This window comes from Coregonus lavaretus, assembly GCF_964263955.1.
Source record: "Coregonus lavaretus genome assembly, chromosome: 8".
Lineage (NCBI taxonomy): Eukaryota > Metazoa > Chordata > Actinopteri > Salmoniformes > Salmonidae > Coregonus > Coregonus lavaretus.
In genome coordinates this window covers 36,833,247-36,860,811 of record NC_139995.1, presented here as the reverse complement: position 1 = coordinate 36,860,811, position 27,565 = coordinate 36,833,247, and the positions used below count along the sequence as shown (strand labels likewise).

The 27,565-nt window shown below is 42.8% G+C and overlaps 1 pseudogene across 1 annotated transcript; it reads right to left on the bottom strand.

Moving 5' to 3' along the window:
• Positions 1-5,097: 5,097 nt before the first annotated feature.
• Positions 5,098-27,565, bottom strand: LOC311134034 (diacylglycerol kinase alpha-like; annotated as a pseudogene). Its single transcript has 21 exons — positions 27,543-27,565; positions 27,268-27,347; positions 23,358-23,432; positions 23,128-23,177; positions 22,878-22,952; positions 13,452-13,554; positions 11,156-11,227; positions 10,838-10,948; positions 10,646-10,744; positions 10,361-10,438; positions 9,771-9,844; positions 9,589-9,663; positions 7,539-7,624; positions 7,348-7,437; positions 7,001-7,161; positions 6,771-6,835; positions 6,555-6,645; positions 6,186-6,372; positions 5,829-5,949; positions 5,660-5,720; positions 5,098-5,178 (listed from the first exon to the last, which is right to left on the bottom strand). The product of its transcript is annotated as a diacylglycerol kinase alpha-like (transcript).

Sequence of the window (27,565 nt, the reverse complement as noted above, 5' to 3'; positions counted from 1 at the left end):
ATACCCATAAAACCTAGTGGTCAAACAGGGAAATGGTTCCAATCGTTTTTCCACCATTCATTTTTCCCATAGGGGATTTTAGAAACACATAAAATAAGGGCTGTGTTTCATGTAGGCTCATCCTGGCGTAACGTTTTGATAACCATGTAAATCTCTCTAGGACAAGGGGACTTTTATCAATATATTCGCCTGTATTTACCCCCACAAAATGAAACGCTAATTAGCTGCTAATGTGGTTATCGTAAAGAACTACAAATGCCATGATGATCTGGACGAGACTGCCGAATCGAGGCGAAGGTAAGAATCTCTGGATTAGCTAAATGTAGTAATGAATAAATTGGCAACATTTCTTTAAATTGACAATTCTGTGAACTGTCTTGTGCAAGTTTTAAATTGACACAATACCTGTTAGCAAAGGTATCAGCTAGAGATGACGGCAGGAGCTTGCAGGGATTTCTAGTTTTGCATGATGTCTGCTTTGATGCTTATTAGCATTTTTGAATCTGAGAGTTGAGAGACTAATATATTAATAAAAGTCACCTTGTTCGACAGAGATTTACATGGTTATCAAAACATCACGCCAGGGTAATCCTACATGAAACACAGCCCTTATTTTAAGTGTTTCTGAAATGGTGAATGGTGGAAAAACGACTGGGACCATTACCCTGTTTGACTGCTAGGTTTTATGGGTATTATTATGACACCGCCACTGTGGGGCTCTATTGAGAGGCTTTGAAGCCACCAGACGGCCATATTGGCACTCCTTAGTAGGAGCAGCCCTCCATAGGAATTAATGGAATTCTACAGTATTTCAATTAAATGTTAGGGTTAGCAGTGTGGTTAAGGTTAGGGTTAGGCTTAGGTTTAAAATCAGATTATAAATTGTAGAAATATACGGGGTTTATGACTTTGTGGCTGTGGTGGTGCTCATGCTTCCTATCACTCAGAAGTTGTATAGCAAGCTAAGGTGACAATGCCTGCCATGGACGTTTCCCAGTTGCTTTAAATGTTCAAAATCATAGCGTAAGAACACTTTTAAAGTCTCGAAGGATAAGATGATCCAACTTTCAAAACTAGCTAGGTATCTTTTTAGTTTTCTAGCACAATCATTAATTTGTTTGTAAACAATTAACAAGCTAGCTAGTTAGCTACCACATATTATTGTCAAACTGTCAACAGACTAGCTAGCAAGCAACAAGATATGCCAAATACCTCGTCTAAAAACGACTTGAGGGCAAATAAATCAGATTTGACCATTCAGACACAAGTCGCATGGCCAGGAATTAGATTTGTACAAAGCCCGGGGAAGTAGGGGCGCTGAGGGTGCCGCAGCACCCCCTGAAAAATCAGAATAAAAAAACAATAAATAAATCACAAAAGTAGTGCACTTGGCCTGTATTAGCAGACCCCCCCACCTACGAAGGTGCTTTCAAATGTGGCTTGAAATATCAGATTACATGTGCTTTTTGGCTGTTCAGACTGCAGGAAAAAGAACAGATTCGTATTGGATATGCAAGAAAATAGGATCGAGTCACTTCAAACTGCCAATTTTTGACTGCAGCTGGGACAAAGTTCTAAATGTGCTGAGTGGATGTTTTGCCCCTCCCTCATAATGTGTATGGGGTTTACTTCGATATCGGCGCATGGTTAACAACTGGTGCTCAACAGTCATGGCTGTATATCAGTCTGATTAGTCAACAAGTGGGGGAGTCCAACAAGTGCAGCATGTGATTGATGAGTGTGCCTGAACTCTGTGCCATTTGGGCACTACATAAAATACCTGGCCAGTCATGTCTGATGGCCAGACAGTATTCACACACTTTGATATGATATTTGCATTAAAGAGGGCATGAATCTAATGTGATAAATTATCGAAAATTAGATATATTTTCTGTATTAAGTGTTCCAAATGCAGGGGTAGCATGAATCGCTATGCTGTAACTCATGTGTCTGAGTGTTTGAACATGTTCTTCACCTTGAGACATAGACGGGTTGTGTGTCTGGCCAACAACACCAAGGGGCCATATCAGTGTGTCTGTGGCTGTGAGTGGACATGTGAGATGAGGGACTTGAGTTACGGGGGCATTTCCCCTGTCTCTAGGCACCACTATGGGCAGAGAGGGAGAGAGAAAGAGAGATAGAGTGTGAGAGGGGGAGAGAAAGTCAGAGTGTGGGAGAAAGACAGAGAGACAGATAGAGAGAGAGAGAGAGAGATGGGGAAAGAGGGGGTGGGGGGGACAGAAAGAATGAGAGAGATGGGGAAGGGGTGGGTCATGTTTCTAGTAGAAAACTTCTCTACGTGTTCCCATAAAAAAAGGCAGAGTAACATAAGCCTTGCCCCACCCCCTCACCCCACCCCAACGCCTCCTGTAAACCCCTACCATGCCCACCCCCCACCTGCCCCCTAGACTATATCAGCTTAGCATAGGGTGTGAAGAGTTTCACTTATTTCAGTAAGTTGGGCAGATGTTAAAGAACTGATAGTGTTGTTGTTTATTCTGCAGGAACTTTTGAGAGAGCTCAATTCAGCCTTCCACCACCATCGCTATTCTGCCCCCTCGTGTGAAAAGCATTACTGCCTGGGTTATGGCAAGGTTAAAATCAGGGCTCTGCAATGAGTAATGGTATATTTGGATAAATAATTAATTACATTTAGTAAAAACAACAATTAACTATTGTTCCTTGACTAGAGCAATTAATCTGTATTTTAATCTGTAGAGCATTCACAAATGCCCTTAGAAAATCCTTTGTACACAATAAACTCATACAGTGTATCAATAAGTGAAGCTGACCAGGTGGGTACAGTAAATCAGCTTTAATACAACTGAATAGTATCCATTCTCCTTTAACTGTGACAGTAGATTACATTTTTTTGTAGTATTTCTGACTGGATGTTTCTCTCACCTGTAGCGTTATTACATGCACCACCAGATGTCATCATAGGCAAATGAGAGATGGCTGTTCCATCTTGCTGTTCCATTGACTACCATCAGCAAATATTGCTTCCAAACAATATCATGGATAAGTGAGGGGAAAAAGCGTATTTGACCCATACCAATTAACTTCTATCAAATTATTTTACAGTTATTAGGTTCTATGATCTCTCTTGAGTCGTGACATATACTTGGCATTGAGGGAAATATTTTTGCTAGGACTTGACATGTTCTGCAGTATTTGTCTTGTCTTTGAAGAAGGAGCCCTCCAAACCATGACTTTTGAAGTGAAGCTTGTAGCAAGCCATGCACTTACACATAGAGAGAATCCCACAAATTGTCGTAGAAAGAGTTCTTCCCAAGATTACACAACATGATAATCCCAAGTGCCCAACACAAATCATGCTCCATCGGTATGATTGTAAAAATTCAGTGAGAGTTTGAGGAGTCAAGAGGCCCCAAAAGTGAGCTGAGGACCTTCATGTACAGATCACGTTACTCATCACATACTTCTCTTTTGATAAAGTATACCATGTAATGTACTGTATACATGTAGTCAGACACACATATAGGTACCCTACGCTACATATGGAGAGCATCCCCATTTCATGTGACCTTTAGAAGGGTGGAGTGTATATTTCTAGATTAATGGCCCAGGCTACATCAGGGGTATCAGACTCCAGCTGGTTCTCGTTACAGCATCCCTCCGCCTCTAATGACTCAATTAGCACTCTCATTTGCTCGTTATGACTAAACAGTGTTGTGACTAAACAGTGCAACGTAAAGACGGGAAATCTCCAATTGGCGAGGCTATTTGGGTGACATGGGTAATATAACTGTTCTATTTCAACCTATTTTGGCCTCTCACATGCAGCGTTACATTGGAACACTAACGTCTCCTAGCTAGTTCTAGTGTTGCAGTCATTTTAAAGGAACCCTATTCCCTATATAGTGAACTACTTTTGGGGAATAGGGTGCCACCTTGCCCTCCCGAACCTGGAATAGCAGGCCCTGCCCTTCATCCATGCTGACTCTGTGGAAAGACTCCCATGGTAAAGCCAACCCATGGCCAACAAACACCTTCCAGGATGACACAACACCTCTATGACAGCTGCTCAAACGCCATAGACACCCTTTATAAAACTACATTCAGTCACGTACAGCGATATCCCTCTGGTAAGTGACCTTGAGAAAGGCGGAGATAAAATTGCTGTCTGTTTTTCAATTACTTTTTTAAAAGATCTCTTACCATGGTGGATACATGAATACACATACTATTCTTCTTTTTTTTTATGAGAAAAGCCATGTCTCTTTTTCATGAGGACAGCATCTCAATAGTTGTGGTTTGGAAGCAGCCCACTAAGCAGAGAAAGATAAGGTCAGCGATAAAGAGGAAGTGAGCTTCTGAATGTCGGGCAATGCGAATGATACCCTCAGCTCTCTGATCTGTCGACTCTACAGGAAACTTGCTGAGGAAGTGAAACGTACTTAATTAGATTTATGACAGTGAACAACATTATACTGACACACAGACTATTGGCCTATTGCATTAATCAATATGGATACAAAAACATTTGTTCTGAAAATGCTATAGAAAGATGGTAAACATAAAGGAGGTCTATTACTGTACTGAGACAAAACAATAAGGCATAATAGTAATCAAACACATGGTATGGAATGATAAATTATAACTACTAACACAATTAGCAGATACACAATGTAATAACAATGTAATATCAATCTTAACATAAGGGACCTACTCAAATCACCAGGTCACAGTTGTAAATGAGAACTTGTTCTCAACTGGCTTACCTGGTTAAATAAAGGTGAAATAAAAAATAAAAAATAAAAATATCAACACAAGCCTGGGTTAGTTAGAGTTCTTTGTCACTGAAATGAGTTGAGCTTCAATGTTAATCAATGGCTACTAGTGTTTCTGGAATCAATTCAGACATGAACATGATTCAGAATGTTTCCACTCAAATGTCTGTTTCTTTATGGCAATGGACCTTGAGCAGAGTCAGTGGACCTCTGTTCCTGGGTGAAGTTTCCCCAAGGTACAGATCTAGGATCAGCTTCCCCTCCCCAATCCTAATCTTAACCATTAATGCAAAACTGACCCAAGACCAGCATCTAGGGGCAACTTAACGCTACACCTGGACCTTTATTTGAGGTGGAAGAAGCCTGATTGTTTGGCAGGAGCAGACATCAGCATGTTAGCTTGGTTCTTGTGTGTGATGTGGATCTAAACACAGGGTGTAAAATAAAGAGGTTTTACGAAGTCATCACAGTCTACAACAGTGTTTCCCTTATCCCTTTACCCTCTGGTGGTAGGGAAACATTTTTGTCCTATCCCTGCACTGACACACCTGATTCAAGTAATGAAGTAATCACCAAGCCCTTGATTAGTTGTGTCTGGTGTCAGTGCATGGCTAGAACAAAAATGTGGTCTGTCTGGTGAGGGTTGGGAAACGCTGATCTCCAGTAAATCAAATTGTGTTTCTGAAACAATCTTGAGTCATGAGACTGGGCCTAATTGGGGCCACTGCTAAACTGAACAAGCCAACATCAACAATGTTTCTTAAGAATAAATGTGCCTTGAGTTTTGTCACACTCTGTCTAATTCTATTTGTCATAGAAATCCCAAGGCCAACCCAAAGCCAAACTCACTTAATATATTACATGTATTATATCAAGTATAAAAGTATATTAATATTAGCACTTAGAGTGCAAGGAGGCTGCATCTAGGGCTCACCATCAATCTGCATAGGCAATGCTTTATGTGTCCTGAGAAAGGCAACGAGACAGAGAGACAGGTCCATTTTAATTAACAAAAGGTAATATAAAGGCATAAAACCTTTAAGACTTGTGTATAGAGCCTGCATTAAAGTCTACCTGATAGTGATCTGTGAGGTTTGAGCCAGTCTGTGTCCAGCACTCTTCAGCCCAGAATAGATCTGACCCATTTCGATAGCCCCCTCCAACCCCACCACCTCAATCCGCTTGTCACTCAGGTCTGTGGGAGGGAACAGAACACATGAAAATACTGTACATTGTCATACGCTTGCTCGATAAGCAGACATTCATTCTCATACATAGTGACTTAATAACCAAGACAAATTCAGACCATATGGTCTGTGTAAGGAGAAAAGTGACAATATTACATATAATGCTACAGTACACATTCATATCATTAGTCAACAAAATAAACCTCCAACACTGTATGTGTGAGATAAGCAAACCCCACAGTACCTTGTGAGCTCATTTTGAAAACGTTGTGGTCAGTGACGACCTCAGGTGGCTCCTCCTCTGACATGATGTCTCTGTCTGCCTTCTTAGCCTCGCCCCACAGGTTGGATCCGCCGTGCATGCTGGGTATCTTGATGATGGCAAGACCCTCCAGAGAGTGACCACTCAGGTCCAGGGGTGTCCCACAACACTAAGAGACAGACGGACGGACAGAAGGATGGAGACGGAGGGACAGACAGACAGTCAGGGCCACAAACAGGTAAAGAGACATTTTCCTTTTTGCTAAGACTGTGTGTACACTTGAAAACTGTGGTAAGATCCATTAAACCACTGAACTGGAATATCTGGAATGTAAAACTCTTTAGTATTCACCTCAATGCTGAGACACTCATTCAGCTTCTTGCGCGAGGCAGAGATGGTCTCAGAGGTGGCAAACTCAAAATACCCCAGTTTGTTCTTCATCCTTGCAGACAACATAAAAACACATTGTTTTGGATCAGTGCTCAGAGAGATAAAATGAAAACACACCCAGCCATAACAGATTTTTCACTCAACACTCTTTGATCCTCAACCTTTATTCACTCTCACCTGCTGTTGAACTTCTGAGGGTGCTTCTCCCTCATGGAGTGAAAGCAGTGAGCAATGGATGCATCCTGTCAGTAGACACACTGTAGAATTTACATGTATTCAATTCATTCAATGAATATATGATAAGGCTGTTAAAAGAGAAACACAGGTAATTGGATATTGTACAGACTCCAACAGCCACACAGCCAATCAGCCAAAGCAGGCCCTATGACCCTGAGGTCATCACTCACCACGCCTATAGAGAAGTTGTTGTTGATCATTTCATAGGGCACAGGGTCTCCTATCTCCTGGGTGTCCTCTGGAATCACCTGCCCATGCCAGCGGTCCATAGAAACCAATGAGCTCTCCTCAACCTCCTTCAGAATCTCTCCGAGATCCGTGCCCTCGTAACCTACAGGGGTTTCCATAGACACAGAGGGTTTATACAAGAGAAACACATGACGAGCGTTGATTTTGGGGTGCTTTCCTTTGAACCAAAGCACTGTATTCCCTATGGGCCTTGGTCAAAAGTAGTGCACTATATAGGGATTAGGGTGCAAGTTGGGATGCACACCATAATATTAAACAGGGCCCTTACCTCCTCGACAGCGGAGGCAGCGAGCCAGGTCGTTCCCTGTTCCGAGGGTCAGGACCGCCACTGGGGGGCGCACCGGCAGGACAGCTCTGTCTGAGAACACACAAAGGCAGCCATTGTTCAGCTTTAGAGATACACAGAGACCTTAACTACTGGTCATGAACCTCTTTGAGGGGAGAAGAAGTAACTTGCACCTATAGCATCTAGAATCCAGCCGACCGTGCCTTCTCCGCCACACACCAGGATCCTGTAGTCATGGAGGTTCCGGAAGAAGTGGAGTCTGATGGGGATACACATACAGTGGCTTGCGAAAGTATTCACCCCCCTTTTTCCTATTTTGTTGCCTTACAACCTCGAATTAAAATGGATTTTTGGGGGGTTTGTATAATTTGATTTACACAACATGCCTACCACTTTGAAGATGCAAAATATTTTTTGGGGTGAAACAAACAAGAAATAAGACAAAAAAACTGAAAACTTCAGCGTGCATAACTATTCCCCCCCCCAAAGTCATACTTTGTAGAGCCACCTTTTGCAGCAATTACAGCTGCAAGTATCTTGGCGTATGTCTCTATAAGCTTGGCACATCTAGCCACTGGGATTTTTGCCCATTCTTCAAGGCAAAACTGCTCTAGCTCTTTCAAGTTGGATGGGTTCCGCTGGTGTACAGCAATCTTTAAGTCATACCACAGATTGTCAATTGGATTGAGGTCTGTGCTTTGACTTGGCCATTCCAAGACATTTAAATGTTTCCCCTTAAACCACTCAAGTGTTGTTTTAGCAGTATGCTTAGGGTTATTGTCCTGCTGGAAGGTGAACCTCCGTCCCAGTCTCAAATCTCTGGAAGACTGAAACAGGTTTCCCTCAAGAATTTCCCTGTATTTAGCGCCATCCATCATTCCTTCAATTCTGACCAGTTTCCCAGTCCCTGCCAATGAAAAACATCCCCACAGCATGATGCTGCCACCACCATGCTTCACTGTGGGGATGGTGTTCTCGGGGTGATGAGAGGTGTTGGGTTTGCGCCAAACATAGCATTTTCCTTGATGGCCAAAAAGCTCAATTTTAGTCTCATCTGACCAGAGTACCTTCTTCCATATGTTTGGGGAGTCTCCCACATGGCTTTTGGCAAACAGCAAACGTGTTTGCTTATTTGTTTCTTTAAGCAATGGCTTTTTTCTGGCCACTCTTCCGTAAAGCCCAGCTCTGTGGAGTGTACGGCTTAAAATGGTCCTATGGACAGATACTCAGGGTTATCTTTGGTGTCTTTGTTGCCTCTCTGATTAATGCCCTGCTTGCCTGGTCCGTGAGTTTTGGTGGGCGGCCCTCTCTTGGCAGGTTTGTTGTGGTGCCATATTCTTTCAATTTTTTAATAATGGATTTAATGGTTCTCCGTGGGATGTTCAACGTTTCTGATATTTTTTTATAACCCAACCCTGATATGTACTTCTCCACAACTTTGTCCCTGACCTGTTTGGAGAGCTCCTTGGTCTTCATGGTGCCGCTTGCTTGGTGGTGCCCCTTGCTTAGTGGTGTTGTAGACTCTGGGGGCCTTTCAGAACAGGTGTATATATACTAAGATCATGTGACACTTATATTGCACACAGGTGGACTTTATTTAACTAATTATGTGACTTCTGGAGGTAATTGGTTGCACCAGACCTTATTTAGGGGCTTCATAGCAAAGTGGGTGAATACATATGCACGCACCACTTTTCTGTTATGTATTTTTTTGAATTTTATGAAACAAGTTCTTTTTTCCATTTCACTTCACCAACTTGGACTATTTTGTGTATGTCCATTACATGAAATCCAAATAAAAATCTATTTTAATTACAGGTTGTAATGCAACAAAATAGGAAAAACGCCAAGGGGAATGAATATTTTTGCAAGGCACTGTACACATCAATCAGTCAATCACATTTATTTATAAAGCCCCTTTTACATCAGCAGTTGTCACTAAGTGTTTTTACAGTCACCCGGCCCAAACTCCAAAGAGCAAGCCGAAGCAAGAGCACACAATGATACACATTCATAGTGGAAATAACAGATAATAAGAATTAAGATATAATTTAACTATGTCACACCGATCCCCAAATTGGAAATTGATTAAAAAAAGGTAGCACTTTACATTAACCCTTCAACATAAGACATACATAATACTGTCCTAACAATGACATAACATATGTAATAGTACAGTCCACTTCCCTCCCACCCTGATGGTCAAACTGCACTTGAAGTTACCCGGGTCCAGGTCCTCCATTGGAGAGATTGTAGACCTGGCTGGGGTTCAGTAACTACTGGAACTTCCTCAGCACTCTGAAACATATATGGCATGGCATGACATTCCCTCACAGTCACAGGAGTACATGCTACTAGTGCAGGCTAGGATATGTTTTATGATGTCTGTCCTGCTCCGTTCTTACCCCTCCCCTTGCTTTCCTTCGCTCTTTGGGTTCACAAACACCAGGAGAGGGTGGGTGTCTGGAATTGGAGCAATCTGCAAAGGGAGATGGGGAATAGAAAAGATTGATGTGTAAATTCCCCAAACAACGGCATGCATGCCATGCAGCAACCAGCACAATACAATTGCAGTAAATACGACTGACATTAGCAGATCCATATTAAATTAAAATGCAGTACTGGCACACATTGGTGCCCATGCTAATGGATAGGACTATTATTGTGTGTGAGGTTGATATGGTACGGTGTGTCCCTGTCATTGATAGTTAGGGAACCCTACACTGTTAGAAAAACGTGTTCCAAAAGGGTTATTTGGCTGTCCCCATAGGATAACCTTTTTTTGGTTCCAGTAGAACCCTTTTAGGTTACATGTAGAACCCTCTGTGGAAAAGGTTCCACAAGGTACCAAAAAGGGTTCTACCTGGAACCAAAAGGGTTCTACCTGGAACCAAAAAGAGTTTTACCTGGAACCAAAAAGGGTTCCTCAAAGGGTTTTCCTATGGGGACAGCCAAATAACCCTTTTAGGTAGCACCTTTTTTTCTAAGAGTGTACCTGCAGAATGTGCCCGTCTGGGGTGATGTCCTCTAGGCTAGTGTCCTCCATGGAATTCCTCCTTCCCTCTTCATCCTTCTCCTGAAACACAGGGACGGAGAGAGTTAGGAGCATGGCAAGGAATAAACACATTTGACACATACTGTAGTATTATTGGGTGACAAAATCTGCCTGCATTTATTGTTTTTAGCGGAAGAATAGTCTGTATGGCTATAAACAATGTGACTTCATTTGCAAACTGTTGTGGAACGGAGTCATGGGCTTGTCATGGGTTTAATGGCTGACCTTGGAGACTGAGTATATGGCCCACGGTGGCAGAATGTGGTCTCTTAGAGACCCGCAGTCGCACGATGATGACCCAAAGTTCACACAGTCGTCATGGCGCTAATACAAGACAGTCATTGTAAAGACCAGCGGCAGCCTGTGTGTACACATACATTCAAGCAAGCAAATATGCACGCACAAACACACACTCACCATCTGTTAGCACCACAAGCAATGCTTCCCTGCCAGGGTCTTGATCTTCTTGTTGCAGAAGTGACACTTACTGGAGTCACAGTCAGCAATGACCCAGCCGTGATCTGGCACCTGGAGCAGACAGACAGAGGGACAACATCCACAAACACCTATCAACACTATAGCCACCAGTGCAAGATGTGAAGACTTTTATGTTTTCAATTTTGCTGATTGAAAACACATTCTTGAAATTGACATAATACTGATCAGGTGTGCAGATGAATCACAATTAAATATGGAACTGACTCTTATCAGGTCTAAATCATAATTGAGCCTCACCCAAATCAGATTTTTGGATTTAACGAATGTGTGGGCGCATGGATCAGGGTTCTTGTTGGCACAGCGACCATTACATTTGACATTTTAGTCATTTAGCAGACGCTCTTATCCAGAGCGACTTACAGTTAGTGAGTGCATACATTTTCATACTTTTTTTCATACTGTCCCCCCGTGGGAAACGAACCCACAACCCTGGCATTGCAAGCGCCATTTTCTACCAACTGAGCTACGCGGGGCCATGGACGGTGTACTTGCATACTGATGGGGAGAGAAGAAAAAATTGTCCGGGTAGCCATGATTAGCTGTTCAGGAGTCTTATGGCTTGGGGTTAGAAGCTGTTGAGAAGCCTTTTGGATCTAGACTTACCCGCACTACCACTTGCCTTGCGGTAGCAGAGAGAACAGTCTATGACTAGGGTGGCTGGAGTCTTTGACAATTTTGAGGGCCTTCCTCTGACACCGCCTGGTATAGAGGTCCTGGATGGCAGGAAGCTTGGCCCCAGTGATGTACTGGGCCGTACGCACTACCCTCTGTAGTGCCTTGCAGTCGGAAGCCGAGCAGTTGCCATACCAGGCGGTGATGCAACCAGTCAAGATGCTCTCGATGGTGCAGCTGTAGAAAGTTTTGAGGATCTGAGGACCCATGCCAAATGTTTTCAGTCTCCTGAGGGGGAATAGGCTTTGTCATGCCCTCTTCACGACTGTCTTGGTGTGTTTGGACCATGATAGTTCGTTGGTGATGTGGACACCAAGGAACTTGAAGCTCTGTTGTGTCGTCAGTAAACTTAATGATGGTGTTGGAGTCGTGCCTGGCCATGCAGTCATGGGTGAACAGGGAGTACAGGAGGGGACTGAGCACGCACCCCTGAGGGGCCCCCGTGTTGAGGATCAGCGTGGCAGATGTGTTGTTACCTACCCTTACCACCTGGGGGCGGTCCGTCAGGAAGTCCAGGATCCAGTTGCAGAGGGAGGTGTTTAGTCCCAGGATCCTTAGCTTAGTGATGAGCTTTGAGGGCACTATGGTGTTGAACGCTGAGCTGTAGTCAATGAATAGCATTCTCACGTAGGTGTTCCTCTTGTCCAGGTGGGAAAGGGCAGTGTGGAGTGCAATAGAGATTGCATCATCTGTGGATCTGTTGGGGCGGTATGCAAATTGGAGTGGGTCTAGGGTTTCTGGGATAATGGTGTTGATGTGAGCCATGACCAGCCTTTCAAAGCACTTCATGGCTACAGACGTGAGTGCTACGGGTCGGTAGTCATTTAGGCAGGTTATCTTAGTGTCCTTGGGCACAGGGACTATGGTGGTCTGCTTAAAACATGTTGGTATTACAGACTCAGTCAGGGACATGTTGAAAATGTCAGTGAAGACACTTGCCAGTTGGTCAGTACATGCTCGGAGTACACGTCCTGGTAATCTGTCTGGCCCTGCGGCCTTGTGAATGTTGACCTGCTTAAAAACCCCAGCACTAGCACAGAACTTAGTTAGTTAAATCAGTCAGTTGCTGGGCTGGGACAAAACGTGCATGCCCTTAGGCCTGTACACTGGACCAGAGGCCAGTTAGTGACCACAGATCTACAGTCTACCAGGACACACAGAACTCCGGTCTATGAAAATGAGACACATAGAGATCGCCCCCTGGTGACGGGATAGAGCTCTTACAGATGCAGGAAAGGCCCTGTTTCTTGAGGCCCAGTAGCATGCTCCTACACATGCTGCAGAGAGAGAGAGAGAGAGAGAGAGAGAGAGAGAGAGAGAGAGAGAGAGAGAGAGAGAGAGAGAGAGAGAGAGAGAGAGAGAGAGAGAGAGAGAGAGAGAGAGAGAGAGAGAGAGAGAGAGAGAAAGAAAGGCAAGGTCTTTGTTAAAAACAGTCAAGTAAACAGCAGGGTAGTCTCGTTGCATGGTAGACCCATAGCGAAGGAGACACTGTGGCTGTGTGAAGAGACTAACAGCATGGTAAAGTAAACAGCACGTCAATCCAAACAAGTATCATTTGTATGTGTGCAGACTTATTTCTGATACAGTATTGTCAACAACGTATGAGGGCCATGAATAGATCGATTTTGGATAAGACAGGGACAAGATAAGACATAACTGGATAAGACATAACTTTGGGGTGACATTTAAAAGTATAATCTAAAACAGAATTGAATAAAGCTTTATCGAGATGTACAGTAGTTGAACCATACAGCACGTAGCAAATGTTATACGACATAAGGAGTCTATTGTCATATGCTGAATCATGTATACTGATTGAGTTAACCAGAGGAGCCAGAGACTGACTGTCAGTGCTTCTTGCCTTGAGTCCTAGCAGCACCAGTAGGGGCACATTGGATCCACTCCTGCAGGGTGACTGCTCCACTGCTGTCAGCATCGATGGCCTTCATCATGTCCTTCAGCACCTTAGGGACCAATCAGAGTAGTTAGGCTTCCACTGTTCCTGTTTCCTGACCAATCAGAGTAGTTAGACTTCCACCGTTCCTGGTTCCTGACCAATCACAATACATGCTAAGTCTCACTGCGCTGCTGCTGGGTGTTAGCCCTATACACCCAAAGAGTCTATTACCAGAATGTGCACAGCACACTTATTAGTTAACTTTGTACTATTGCTATACTATTGTGCTGCTGGTAATGTTGATCATTATATATTTACATTGATGGCTGTCAGCCCATGGCTGATATACTAGCCCACTGTATTCAGGATCATTGTGTTTTATTTTGATCCATGTGGATGTTTTTTTTATGTCTCATGCTCACCTGCTGCTAAGCAAATTGCCCTCTGGGATGAATAAAGTTCAACCTTGAAACTTGAACTTCAACCCATAACCCGTAAACCCTATTACAGTATATCTAATTTAGGATCCACTTAACTTAATTCATTGGGAGCTTCTTTCCCATGTATGGACATCACTTCAAATTTAATTTTGTAAATTAATTTATTGGAATTGAACTGGAATTAAACCCAACCCTGCTAAATACTGTTAACATTAGTCACTCATCGCTATTCATTACAACTCTCTAACCAGGAACTTGCACAAGGACTGTATAATTGAGTGCTGCTGGGTGGAGACTTTGTGCCCAATTCAATCAAGACCACTAACTAGATTACTGGGATGAAACAAAACAATTTGAGAAAGTGTATATTTAGATTAATGTGGTCAAATTCTTTCCATGAAAATAATTCCCCCCCCCCCCCCCGTTGATCAAAAAGAAAGGCATAATAACACTTGCTTACTTGTCCCTGATACCTGGGTAAACTACAAAGCAGAGTGATTAGATGTACTACGAATCTAGCGAGATGTACTCAGGCTTTTCTGAAGTTAGCTAGCTTCAGTTAGCTTCACATTTCAGCTCAGGCTTCATCCGTATTACGAAGGTGGATATTGAGTCTGCCTTCGCCGCTAACTCCAGCCAGGCTTGTAACTGCGTGTGCATGTCGTAATCAAAATGAAAGAAAAGTTATCCTGCAAATTCTACAGGCTATGGTGGAAAATAGGCTTTTAAAAGTGCCGTCTTTTTAAAATTACGTATCGTTAATGCCATCTTTGGTGTGCTTATCAATCAATGTACGAGCACCTTTGTTACTACTGTTGATAATCACAAGTTTACTGGAGAACTGAGACCAAGTAGAGACTTTGGACAGGGTGGATATGGTATAATAAAGGCAGTTTATTCAGAGGTAAAGATATCTGAAATCGCGTGCACGGACTCGTTCGTCAAACTCGTAGGGAGCTATCTGAAGAGAGCCCCGAAACATTGTGTGCAGACATTTTATGCAATAAATGAAGTAGGTTGAATCTAGTAGTTCTGATCTTCTGATTGGTCCTGATGAGTTGGGCGAGGTCCCCTCCAGGCTAGTGTCACTGTTGCATTGGCTCTGAGTCGGGTTCTCTGTCTTCAAATGTTCAGCCTAAAAGAGGGGATTTTGTGTGTGTGTGTGTTAACAGTAATGATGTGTGTGTGTGTGTGTGTGTTTGTGTGTGTGTCAAGGCAGAACTCGTGAGTTGGAAGAACTGAGAGGCCTATGGCGTGGGTGTTGTCCTTGGCCACCTGCTGACAAGGCTGACAAGATAGGACCCTTTTGTCCATTGTTATTGGATAGGAACAGAACTTATAACCAGCTCCTGACCTAAATAGATCTTAGCACAACATTTTACTCAACATATCATATTCCATATTCACTATAACAAATATATTTACTACGACAAATCCCCCTCTTCACGTCTCCCCAGAGACGTGACCAAGTAACAGTAAAGAAGGAAAACTTGAGACGTGACACAAGCTAACAGTGTAATTGGCAAAATAGGGAAAACTTTATCAGAAGATAAAGTTTTGATTCCCCCTCTTCACGTCTCACAAGAGACGTGACACAAGCTAATAGTGCAATTGGCAAAATAGGGAAAACTTTATCAGAAGATAAAGTTTTGATTCCCCCTCTTCACGTCTCACAAGAGACGTGACAAAAAAGCTTAAATGCTATTCATCATCCAGATATCCTTGGTCAGCATCGTCAATAGCAAGCAAAGGAAACATCTGACCGTTATCTGCAGGATTTGGATCAATAGCGGTGGTTATAATCCTGGTTGTCAGCGTCCGTATGCATGGAATGCAACAGCATCCACAAAGCACTAGAATTGCAGCAAAAACAGAGATGGATACAAGTATAGAAGAAACAAGCGTTTTATATTTACCAAACGCATCCATCCAAGAGTCCCACATTGAAGTATCCACCCCTGAGTGGCTCTTCATCTTGCCATTAAGAGTTCGTAACCCTTCCAGAGCAATTGTCAAACTTCCATCTGCAGCAGTATTATTAGGAATAAAAGTACAACATTGTTCCCCGAACATAGCACACACACCCCCTCTTTCAGCAAGTAACATGTCAACAGCAATTATATTCTGAAAAGCCATTAATGAAGTTGCAGCTAGTTGTCCATGAACAGCCTCAAAACCTTGTTGAGTCCAGTTTTCTAATTTCTGGACATTAATGTATGTAGTTAATTCTATCGATGTCTTTATTAATGGTACAACAGTCAGCACCCAAAAGACACCATTCCACTGTACTCCATGTACCCATGTTCAAGGACAGTTTCACAGACAACAAAGAGAGAGTGTTTTTATCAGCCTGTTATGTGAAACAATCCATATCAGTACAGTGCTCCTCATGAATGCATTCCTTCCAAGCTATTCATCACATACAGATCCAATTAAAAATAAAAGCCAACAATTTTATGGTGTCACTCTAAACAGAGTATAATCACCCTTAAGAATAACAGGATATGGAAATTAAATCACAACATTTAATGTTAATAAAAAATAAAAATAATAATTTTAACCCTCTATTCCTCCCCTACACCGAACATGTACTGAGTTGGCTACCAGCCACCCAGGAATCCTTTACCTTCACATCAGGAAGAATAAACAATCACAGTGGTTAGTAAAAACATAAGGTAATAAATGAGCAAGAACTGAAAATAAATGCGTGTATGTATTTTACTAGGCAAAACATGGATCATCCAGCTTGGTCTCAGAGTCAGTAGCAGAGTCACCTGCATCATCCTGGGCCGGTAACAACAGCATCATACCTGACGCCTGCACCACTCCTACCACTGACCTCCTGAGACAGGGGACGATGCAAGCAGCACAACACATTAACAGCAAAAACACAATTACTAGGGTCAGAAATCCAGTAACCACCATAGAAGAGTACTCACCAAACCAATCACTCAGCCAGGAAATAAGGCAACATCCACAAAGAACAAGTATACCCATAGAGGCCATAACTTCACCCAGAATAGTCACAACAATAGTTTTCCATTTACCAAATATGTTATCAAACCAACCGTTTATGGAGCTATCAATACCAGAGTTCTCAACCAGTTCGTTCGCCAGCGTGGTGATGGTCACTCAAGCGCTTTGGTCACGGGCCCGTCCGGTGCTATATTGTTGGAGATGAAAGTACAGCACATATATCCAAACAGAACACAAACCCCGTCCCGCTCAGCCAAAAGCATATCTAAAGCTATTCTATTCTGCCATGTCATTAAGCTAGTTGCCGCTGTCTGCTCAGCTAATCCCTTTATTGCATCACGAGTGTGGTTTATAAATATTTTGCTGGTTATATTAAGTATAATTTATCCAATCTACATTTTTATTAATTGTTGACCACCAGAAAATACTTGATTCAAACCCAGCTGCGATCTGATTGTGGATCCCAGTGGATATCCTTTCATCAAAGGATCCCGGGAGGAGGTCCTACTTTCTATGTGACAACTCACCAGTCTCTGACACGTTTGATTGTTTGCGTATGTAGGTGAGTTCACAATCAGTTATCACCACACAACCATCAGATGTCAGCACGGGCCTGGTTTTGGCTCATGATGCAGATCCTCTGGCTGCAACAAAGAGGAGAGATTAGTCATGGTCTCTTTAGGTGTGACATTCTCTGTGTGGGAGCAGGAGCTAAGATGCCCTACCCTGTATCCTATCCTTACTAGTCCTAGAAAAACAATAATAAGAATCCCCTGAGACTTCAAACGGAGGCAACCCAGGTCGGGATGACTTTGTTATCGGGGGAAACAGATAGTGCAAGTTACCATAAGACTCTTTCACCACATTCCCAGGTGGCTTGCATGGAGGATAAACCTGACAGAGAGTTAAAGCCTGTCAAGGGGAACTGAGTAGTTGTTAACCCTGGTTTGGCTGTCCCACAGGCAAAACAGTCCTCTTTAGACATAGTTTTTGCCGTATACTGAATCCATTCCAACCACAGGTTAAGATTTCTATACCCCGTTTCCACCTGTACTACTTCCTCCAGGTCTATAGTTTTGCACTATCTTTACCACAGCCCCGGTCTCACTACCTCCCTCAGAGAGGTTTACTCTAGAATTTCCCCTTTTCCTACGTCTAGCTGTCTCCTATGCCTTTTCAACTTGTGTTAGGTTAACTACCACTTCTGGCTGAAAAAAGAGGGTCCGTGTGTGTTAGGAATATGGCCCCCACAATCAGACAGCTACCTACCGTCGGGAGACCTGTGAATCCCCACATTTTCCCTGAGAACATGTCAGATGCCAGAGGCCAACCCATTGCTTTACCTTCTATCGAACTCACACAGGGATGATCAGACAGGGTAAGGGAATCTTCGTTAAGGAGCCAACCCCCGAGCCCTAGTGGTAATCGGATCTTTCTCCTAACTCTGTGTTTGTTCGTCAGGTGTAGCTGGTTTTGCCTTTTTACAGTGTGTGACATGCACCCAGATGGATCTCTCAGCTATTCTGCTGGCAAAGGCAGTACTTGGTAGGGCCCTTCCCGCCAGGCCTGATTCAGTCTCCTGGTTAGATAGAGTGGGTCACCTTCTCCTTTAGTTCACCTGTGGGGCACAAAACCTCTGACATACAGGTGTGGTTAATAAACTATCATACAAGTTTTTTTTTTTTTTTAAGTATTTTGTCCTCTCCTTCGTATATATTTAATATTTAATCCAACCATCCCCCTTTTTGACACATGATTTGGCCATGTGTCAATATTACCACCTACCTATTTTACCCTCAACTTAGTAAAATAAACTATCTTAAAGTCCTCCTCTCATGCCTTTAGAATTTACTAGTGTGGATGATTAAAATAACACCAGAATGTTAAAACAGAGTTCAGAGGCCATTGAAATCATTTAACGAACTGTTTAATCCCATAGTATACTAAACATTACCATTATTCTAAATATTTCATAAATGTTAGTTATCCCAAGTGCTCATTAAGTCCTCATGACATTCATTCTCATAAGAAATCATATATACCCCAAACTCAGCCAAAACCTAAAAAACTCCATAAAATTCACTGTGTGCTCCTCTAAGACCTATAACCCTTGACCTGCTGAAAACCCTCCAAAATTGAAACAACAAGACTTTATTAACATCATACTAGGTGTGTTGTTTTCTATTTGAAAACCCCAATTAAAGCCACGTCCTCTGTGTTCATGGCCTGTCTGCTAAATGGCATATTATTATTATTACTGAACCAATCTAAGGTTGCTGGGGCCCCTTTCATTCCCCGCCAATAGATTAGGTAAGGCTATCAGTGGGTACTGGCCCCCTCCTACTCTCTCTCTCTCTCACTGCTTATTTCTCCTTTACACACCTTATGTATCTGTTTAAGCATGGATTCGAGTTTATCTGCGTCCAGACGTCCCTCAAAACCATACCTCTCCCTCCACCTGGTTATATAATGGAGATTTGAAGCTATCCCTGGATTCCATTTTAATTACATCAAGCATTTCTCGTCCCCAGTAAATTCTGGGACCTCTTGTGAGGATTTGCCCCCCCCCATGGTTGGTACTGTTAAAAATCCCTTAGCCACCTCTTCTATATTACAAGTCAATTTAACAAGTAATTCAAAATAGCTTCACACAACAACACCTCATAAGGAGTGCCCAGCAGGAGTCCAATTCCTATCAGAAAACATACATACAAACATTCAGACACTCCCAATCTCTCCCAGGGGGAAAAAGTTATTCTTCACCCTGGGTGAGATTGTTGTTCCCATAAGGGTTTCTTCATTGTGTTGTCAGGATTGGTTCTCGCTGCTCAAATCAGCTCTTACTTCAGACAATAGTCTGGAAGGAGTGGGGGCTGGAGTGCAATGTGTTAGATGGTGCCAGGGTGCTCCTGATTTACCTCTGACCTGGACTGAGTGTGAAGTAACCTCCTTCACTTCCTACGGTCCAGTCCACCTGGGTTCCAGCCACTTTCTTTTGTGGACTTTCACCCTCACCCAGTCTCCCACTTTTACCTTCAGTGGTGGCGTGTTTCCCGACAGCTCCCCCTCTTGGGCCTTCCGCACCTGAGAAGAGAGTGCTGCAGAAAATTCTGTCAATTTCTTCACATAATCAGTCATTTCTATCTGTTGTACATCAAGGGCGGTCATATGACCTCCCTCCCTTGGTGGACTCTGGCATTACTCTCCCTGTCATTCGTTGTTCTAAGTATTCATTAAATTTGGGTATGGTTGGGTTTGGCCCTGCCATTTTGCTTTACTATCTTTATACACTTATCCCGTCACTGGCCGAAACCAGCAATGTATTCTTGGCGCTGACTCAGACTTATCTCTGATGTCCCACCCTCGTACACAAAGAATTTTCAATAATTTATTATTAGGAATTATTTTGCAAAAGGTATTATTGTTTTTCAGTTATTCGAGTTATTATATATTTTCCCAAAAGGTATCAGAATCGCCCTTTTGGAACAATATATTAACAAACTCGAGCGCTCCTAAAATAATTATCAATTTAATTTTGGAATTTAAGGAAATACCAACACCACAAGAGGGAAAAAGTACAAGTCAGCTTTCAGCGCAGCGGCTGCACATCAGGCCAAATAGGACTCGGCGGTCCTCTTAAAAGTTATCAACTAGTTAGTCTCATGAAACGGCCAATCTTACACAACATTCAGGTTAACATTTCAACATTTACATTTTGCATTACATATCAGCATCAACACATTAATTCAGTTTGAGTTCTTCACAGTACATCTAGTTGAGTGCCAAGTCAACCATTGCCCGACTATCTGAACTTGTATTTTTATTTTATTTTATTGATTCTCCACAACTAAGACTCCCAATCGTTTTAACCATTCAACTGGTGTCTAGTCGGGAGAACCTTTTCTGGACTTGGATTCTCACGGAATTAACTCAACCCGACTATCTGAATCTTTAAATCAAGCCACCAGATCCTTCTCTTGTGGATCAAATAAAAGGGTCCTTCTCTTGTGAACCAAAACCTCTGTAACTAGACTCCTCACTAGAGAGTCACAATTCAACAGTAAAAATAAAAGGGTCCTTCTCTTGTGAACCAAAACCTCTGTAACTAGACTCCTCACTAGAGAGTCACAATTCAACAGTAAAAATAAAAGGGTCCTTCTCTTGTGAACCAAAACCTCTGTAACTAGACTCCTCACTAGAGAGTCACAATTCAACAGTAAAAATAAAAGGGTCCTTCTCTTGTGAACCACTGTAACTAGACTCCTCTCTAGAGAGTCACATTTCAACAGTAAAAACCTTAAGATTTCAGTTATCTTTACATATGTGCCTTTTGAGTCATAATAGATATGTTATAAATTTAACAGTAATCCATACTCACGCTCAGTACTACTGATCTTAATTTTGGTTTATCCTATAATACAATATGCAGATTTTGTTTTAACAGGTTCTGCTTACCTTTGTATTGTCGGCCGTTTAGATCAGTTTCCTGAGGCGAGCTGGATTCCCGGCTGCTCCTGCGGACAGGTCACCCGTCCTTTCTGATCCGTCTCTTACTTGTCTCCTTTCTCTATCAACTTTCTATGGACCGAATTCAGAGTTAGAAAACCATCCTCTGCTACCAATTTTGTTGATAATCACAAGTTTACTGGAGAACTGAGACCAAGTAGAGACTTTGGACAGGGTGGATATGGTATAATAAAGGCCGTTTATTCAGAGGTAAAGATATCTGAAATCGCGTGCACGGACTCGTTCGTCAAACTCGTAGGGAGCTATCTGAAGAGAGCCCCGAAACATTGTGTGCAGACATTTTATGCAATACATGAAGTAGGTTGAATCTAGTAGTTCTGATCTTCTGATTGGTCCTGATGAGTTGGGCGAGGTCCCCTCCAGGCTAGTGTCACTGTTGCATTGGCTCTGAGTCGGGTTCTCTGTCTTCAAATGTTCAGCCTAAAAGAGGGGATTTTGTGTGTGTGTGTGTTAACAGTAATGATGTGTGTGTGTGTGTGTGTGTTTGTGTGTGTGTCAAGGCAGAACTCGTGAGTTGGAAGAACTGAGAGGCCTATGGCGTGGGTGTTGTCCTTGGCCACCTGCTGACAAGGCTGACAAGATAGGACCCTTTTGTCCATTGTTATTGGATAGGAACAGAACTTATAACCAGCTCCTGACCTAAATAGATCTTAGCACAACATTTTACTCAACATATCATATTCCATATTCACTATAACAAATATATTTACTACGACACTACTCCTATCCTTAAAATAATGTTATAAAGTCATACAAAAGTTTTACTGTGCAGGAAGTTTCAAATGCATCGAGTCATTAAACATGTGTAATGTAATACTTTTAACACAAATAAACAATTTGATTAATACAATATTTCATCAGTGGTGTTCCTCAAACGAAAGGGATGCTGACGCAATCTTTGCCAGAAGGAGGGAATCTGATTTCATTGGTCCTCAACTTGCGGCTGAGACACTTCATTCAAGATAAATGGAGTTAGCCCTGAGTTAGCCTGCCCCGGAGCAGGTTAGTTCTGAAGAAAATCGATGCCATAGAAATGTACCTGGCTAAAAGGTGAGCCCCTTTCCTGTCACCGGTTATCCCAAGTTGAACTCAGAGTTGAACAAAGTTAGCTCACTAATTCCTCTATCTCATGTCGTAGTACACCACTCAGGATCTATGAGTTAGCCAGCTAACTTTGATAAACAACCACAAGTAACTGTTGATTTTCTGATTCATTAAGAAAGCTAAACATAGATATGTGTTTTTGGTTGTTCAGCCAACTATGCCCATTTCAAGCTTATCTTTCTAAAACATTTAAAGTGATTTCAGAATATTTAAGCAAGTTATCCAGCTAACTCTTTGATCCTGCTTTGTAGAATACCCCTCAGGTGAAATGTTTTGATTGAATTTAGGACCCAGAGAGTATTCCCATAGGGATAGTTGACAGGTATGCAAGTGGATGTCTTACCAGTCTGAGTTCTGTCACGTCCCAACCCAGATAGTCTGCTGCACGCATCATCTGGGTGATGATCCGATCCATTTCCTGATTGAGAGTAAAAGCACGTATTATCATGGAGGCGTGTATTCTTTCACAACTCCTACTGTTCACTACAACACTGTACAGTGTACACTACATCCCTTTCATTTGATGTGAGAGTAGAATATATTCATAATACATCATATAGAAAGCACATTTCAGTCAATTTGCAGTCACTTACTGAGCTGTCCAGGAGTCCGTTGCCATCTTTGTCGTAAAGTTTGAAAGTAACTGAAAGCACAACAGGTCATGAAATGAGTAAATCAATAACAAATACTTTGTTTCCACTCTCTCCCCCTTGTCTCTCCTCACTGGTTCAATGAAAGCAGCTAAAATATAAACTTATCAGGGAATACAAACTATCACACAGAATTCCATTGGTGAAAAGACAGTAGGCTACTCAGTCCTCACATTCCAGTTTGTCTCGCGGCTGTCCCTCCTCCAACACAGATAAGTAACACGACACATCTTTGAGGTAGACTCCACCTGAAAGACAAAACCAGGAGTTTATTCAGATGTTAAGCAATTGGAATCTTATCCACTTCCTGCCCATACCAAGAAGGGAGCCATTTACAATACTCATCAAAGTATAACATATTGCTGGGCTATCGTAAACTCATGAATGTTCACATCAATGCTGTCACTTTTTAAGAGCAATTGATGGGCATTGACGGTATAAGTAAGACACAGTGCCTAGTGAAAGTCTACACACCCTAGAGTTAATACTTGGTGGAAGCACCTTTGGCAGCCATTACAGCTGTGAATAATTTTGAATAAGATTCTACCAACTTTGCACAACTTTTAGGGCATGCAACAATATCCATTGTTTTTGTCAAAATTGCTCAAGCTCAGCAAATTTAGTTGGGAATCATTGATGGACAGCAATATTCAAGGACTGAGACTGGACCACTTAGGAACACTCAACACCTCTTGGAAAGCCATTCTGATGTGTTTTTCCATTAAAATTGTCCCGCTGAAGAATAAAGCTCTATCCCAGGGTTAGTTATTCAGAAGACTGAGGCAGGTTTTCCTCTAACTTTGTACCTGGGTTTTGCTCCACATGTTTTTATTGATCCTGACAAACTCCCCAGTCCCTGCTGGTGCCAAGCATACCCATAACATGATGCTGCTACCACAAAACTTGAAAACACAGAGGGTTTCATTCTGTGTTGTTGTATTGGATTTGACCCAAACCTTTAGATTTAAATTTAGGCCAAAAAGTGATTTTTTACAGTATTACTTAACGGCCTTGTTGCAAACAGAATGGATGATTTGGAGTGGCTTTTTTAACACAGGCTTCCTGCTTTTCACTTTCTCATAAAGGCCAGAAATGTGGAGTGAATGCAATGTTGTTGATCCTCTGTATTTTCAAGTATTGCAGTGAGAGCTTCATGCTGGGAGAAGGATGGGATGGAAGGAAAAGGCCCTCTTGAAGCTCACCTCTCCGAATCTGTGCTGGACCAACCGCCCGCCTGCATGAAACTCCTTCATCACATCTTTCACTCTCAGACTGCTATCTGCATAGAGGACAATACTGAAGGTCAACACAGCAAATGCAGGCATATAAAGAGAAGCCAGATATGGGATTGGTTAGAACAATCTTGATGATAAAATACACATTTTGGCAGACAAACAACATAATGCCTTTGAAAATCAAATTTCAACGGGGCAAAAGATGCAGTTAGTAATCCACCAGCAGAAGATGTAAAATAAATCGAACAAATATACAGGACGTCTGACAGGTGAAATACATGCCCCTCAAAGAGTTAAAAAACCTCTGCCTGTTGGGTTCTATTCCAGTGATACTGTTTGGGGTTTAGGCTGGGTATACTCCTGAATGGCATTGAGGAGTATACCACCTCAGTCACCGGCTTCATCAATAAGTGCATCGACGACGTTGTCCCCACAGTGACAGTACATACATATCCCAACCAGAAGCCATGGATTACAGGCAACATCCGCACCGAGCTAAAGGCTAGAGCTGCTGCTTTCAAGGAGCGGGACACAAATTCGGACGCTTATAAGAAATCCCGCTATGCCCTCAGACGAACCATCAAACAGGCAAAGCAGGACTAAGAATGAATCCTACTACACCGGCTCTGATGCTCGTCGGATGTGGCAGGGCTTGCAAACTATTACGGACTACAAAAGGAAACCCAGCCGCGAGCTGCCCAGTGACGCGAGCCTACCAGACGAGCTAAATGCCTTTTATGCTCGCTTCGAGGCAAGCAACACTGAAGCATGCATGAGAGCACTAGCTTTTCCGGATGACTGTGTGATCACACTCTCTGTAGCCGATGTGAGCAAGACCTTTAAACAGGTCAGCATTCACAAGGCTGCGGCGCCAGACGGATTACCAGGACGTGTACTCAGAGCATGCATGGACCAACTGGCAAGTGTCTTCACTCACATTTTCAAACTCTCCCTGACCAAGTCTTTAATACCTACATGTTTCAAACAGACCACCATAGTCCCTGTGCCCAAGAAAACAAAGGTAACCTGCCTAAATGACTACCACCTCGTAGCACTCACGTCTGTAGCCATGAAGTGCTTTGAAAAGCTGTTCAAGGATCACATCAACACCATCATCCCGGAAACCCTAGATCCACTCCAATTCGCAAACCGCCCCAACAGATCCACAGATGACGAATCTCAATCGCACTACACACTGCCCTTTCCCACCTAGACAAAAGGAACACCTATGTGAGAATGCTGTTCATTGACTACAGCTCAGCGTTCAACACCATAGTGCCCACAAAGCTCATCACTAAGCTAAGGACCCTGGGACTAAACACCTCTGCAACTGGATCCTGGACTTCCTGACGGGCCGCCCCCAGATGGTATGGGTAGGCAACAACACATCTGCCACGCTGATCCTCAACACTGGGGCCCCTCAGGGGTGCGTGCTTAGTCCCCTCCAGTACTCCCTGTTTACCCACGACTGCGTGGCCAAGCACGACTCCAACACCATTATTAAGTTTGCTGACGACACAGTGGTGGTAGGCCTGATCACCGACAACGATGAGACAGCCTATAGGGAAGAGGTCAGAGACCTGGCAGTGTGGTGCCAGGACAACAACCTCTCCCTCAATGTGAGCAAGACAAAGGAGCTGATCGTGGACTACAGGAAAAGGAGGGCCAAACAGGCCCCCATTAACATCGACGGTGCTGTAGTGGAGCGGGTCGAGAGTTTCATGTTCCTTGGTGTCCACATCACCAACAAACTATCATGGTCCAAACACACCAAGACAGTCGTGAAGAGGGCACGACAACACCTTTTCCCCCTCAGGAGACTGAAAAGATTTGGCATGGGTCCCCAGATCCTCAAAAGGTTCTACAACTGCACCATCGAGAACATCCTGACCGGTTGCATCACCGCCTGGTATGGCAACTGCTCGGCATCCGACCATAAGGTACTACAGAGTCATAGACTGTTCTCTCTGCTACCGCACGGCAAGTCTAGGTCCAAAAGGCTCCTTAACAGCTTCTACCCCCAAGCCATAAGACTGCTGAACAATTAATCAAATGGCCACCCGGACTATTTACATTGACCCCCCCCCCCCCTTTGTTTTTACACTGCTGCTACTCGCTGTTTATTATCTATGCATAGTCACTTTACCCCTATCCCCTGTACATAGCCTCGTTATTGTTATTTTATTGTGTTACTTTTTAGTTTATTTTTTACTTTTGTTTATTTAGTGAATATTTTCTTAACTCTATTTCTTGAACTGCATTGTTGGTTAAGGGCATGTAAGTAAGCATTTCACGGTAAGGTCTACAGCTGTTGTATTCGGCACATGTGACAAATACAATTTGATTTGATTTGAGTGGTAACCTTTCAGGGAGACCTGTTCACTCTCTGGGAACATTACCCCTAGATTTAGTTGAGTAGTATGAGAACATACATAAAAACAATGGTTCCAGATGCGTGCTGAAGAGGATAATGAGAGGATAATGTAGAACAAAAAGTACATCCACACACTGTCTGGTATAATGGTCCCCAAGTACTCAATAGGAGATCATTTTGACCCCAAACTGGGTCTTTGTCAAGTCCATTATGCCTAGAGGCACAGATGGACTGCAGAAGTTAATTCTAGAAGTACTGTACGTGTAACACACAAACACTACACGTTAATGTTTTTAAATGTATGTCAATTTTTAAGTATTTTGTCTGTAATGTCTTTTTCGTTATGTGTCGGACCCCAGTAAGACTAGCTGTCGCCATTTGTGTCGGCTAATGAGGATCCTAATCAATCAAATCAAACCGTATTTGAATTGTATCTGACCCCACTCTCCTTTTAATAAAGAAAATGTCACTCACATTCAAGTCCACAGGGCTCAAATCCCTCCCATCTGGGTCTGTAGCTGTGTCTGTAGTTAGGTCTGGAGGTGTATCTGTAGCTAGTAGAAGTGTGGGAGAGAAAGTGAGAAAAAGAGAGGACACAAAGGAGGAAGAAGGAGAGTTGAATACATCAGAGTGCTATTTCACCAAGTCGCTCAAAATAGGTTTTTCCCCATTCCTTGTGCAGCATCACACATCCCAGTGGTTCCAGTTCCAGACTATTCACCTGTATGTCATTAGTTATCTCCTCTTACCCTAAATCTACCTTCAAAACCAT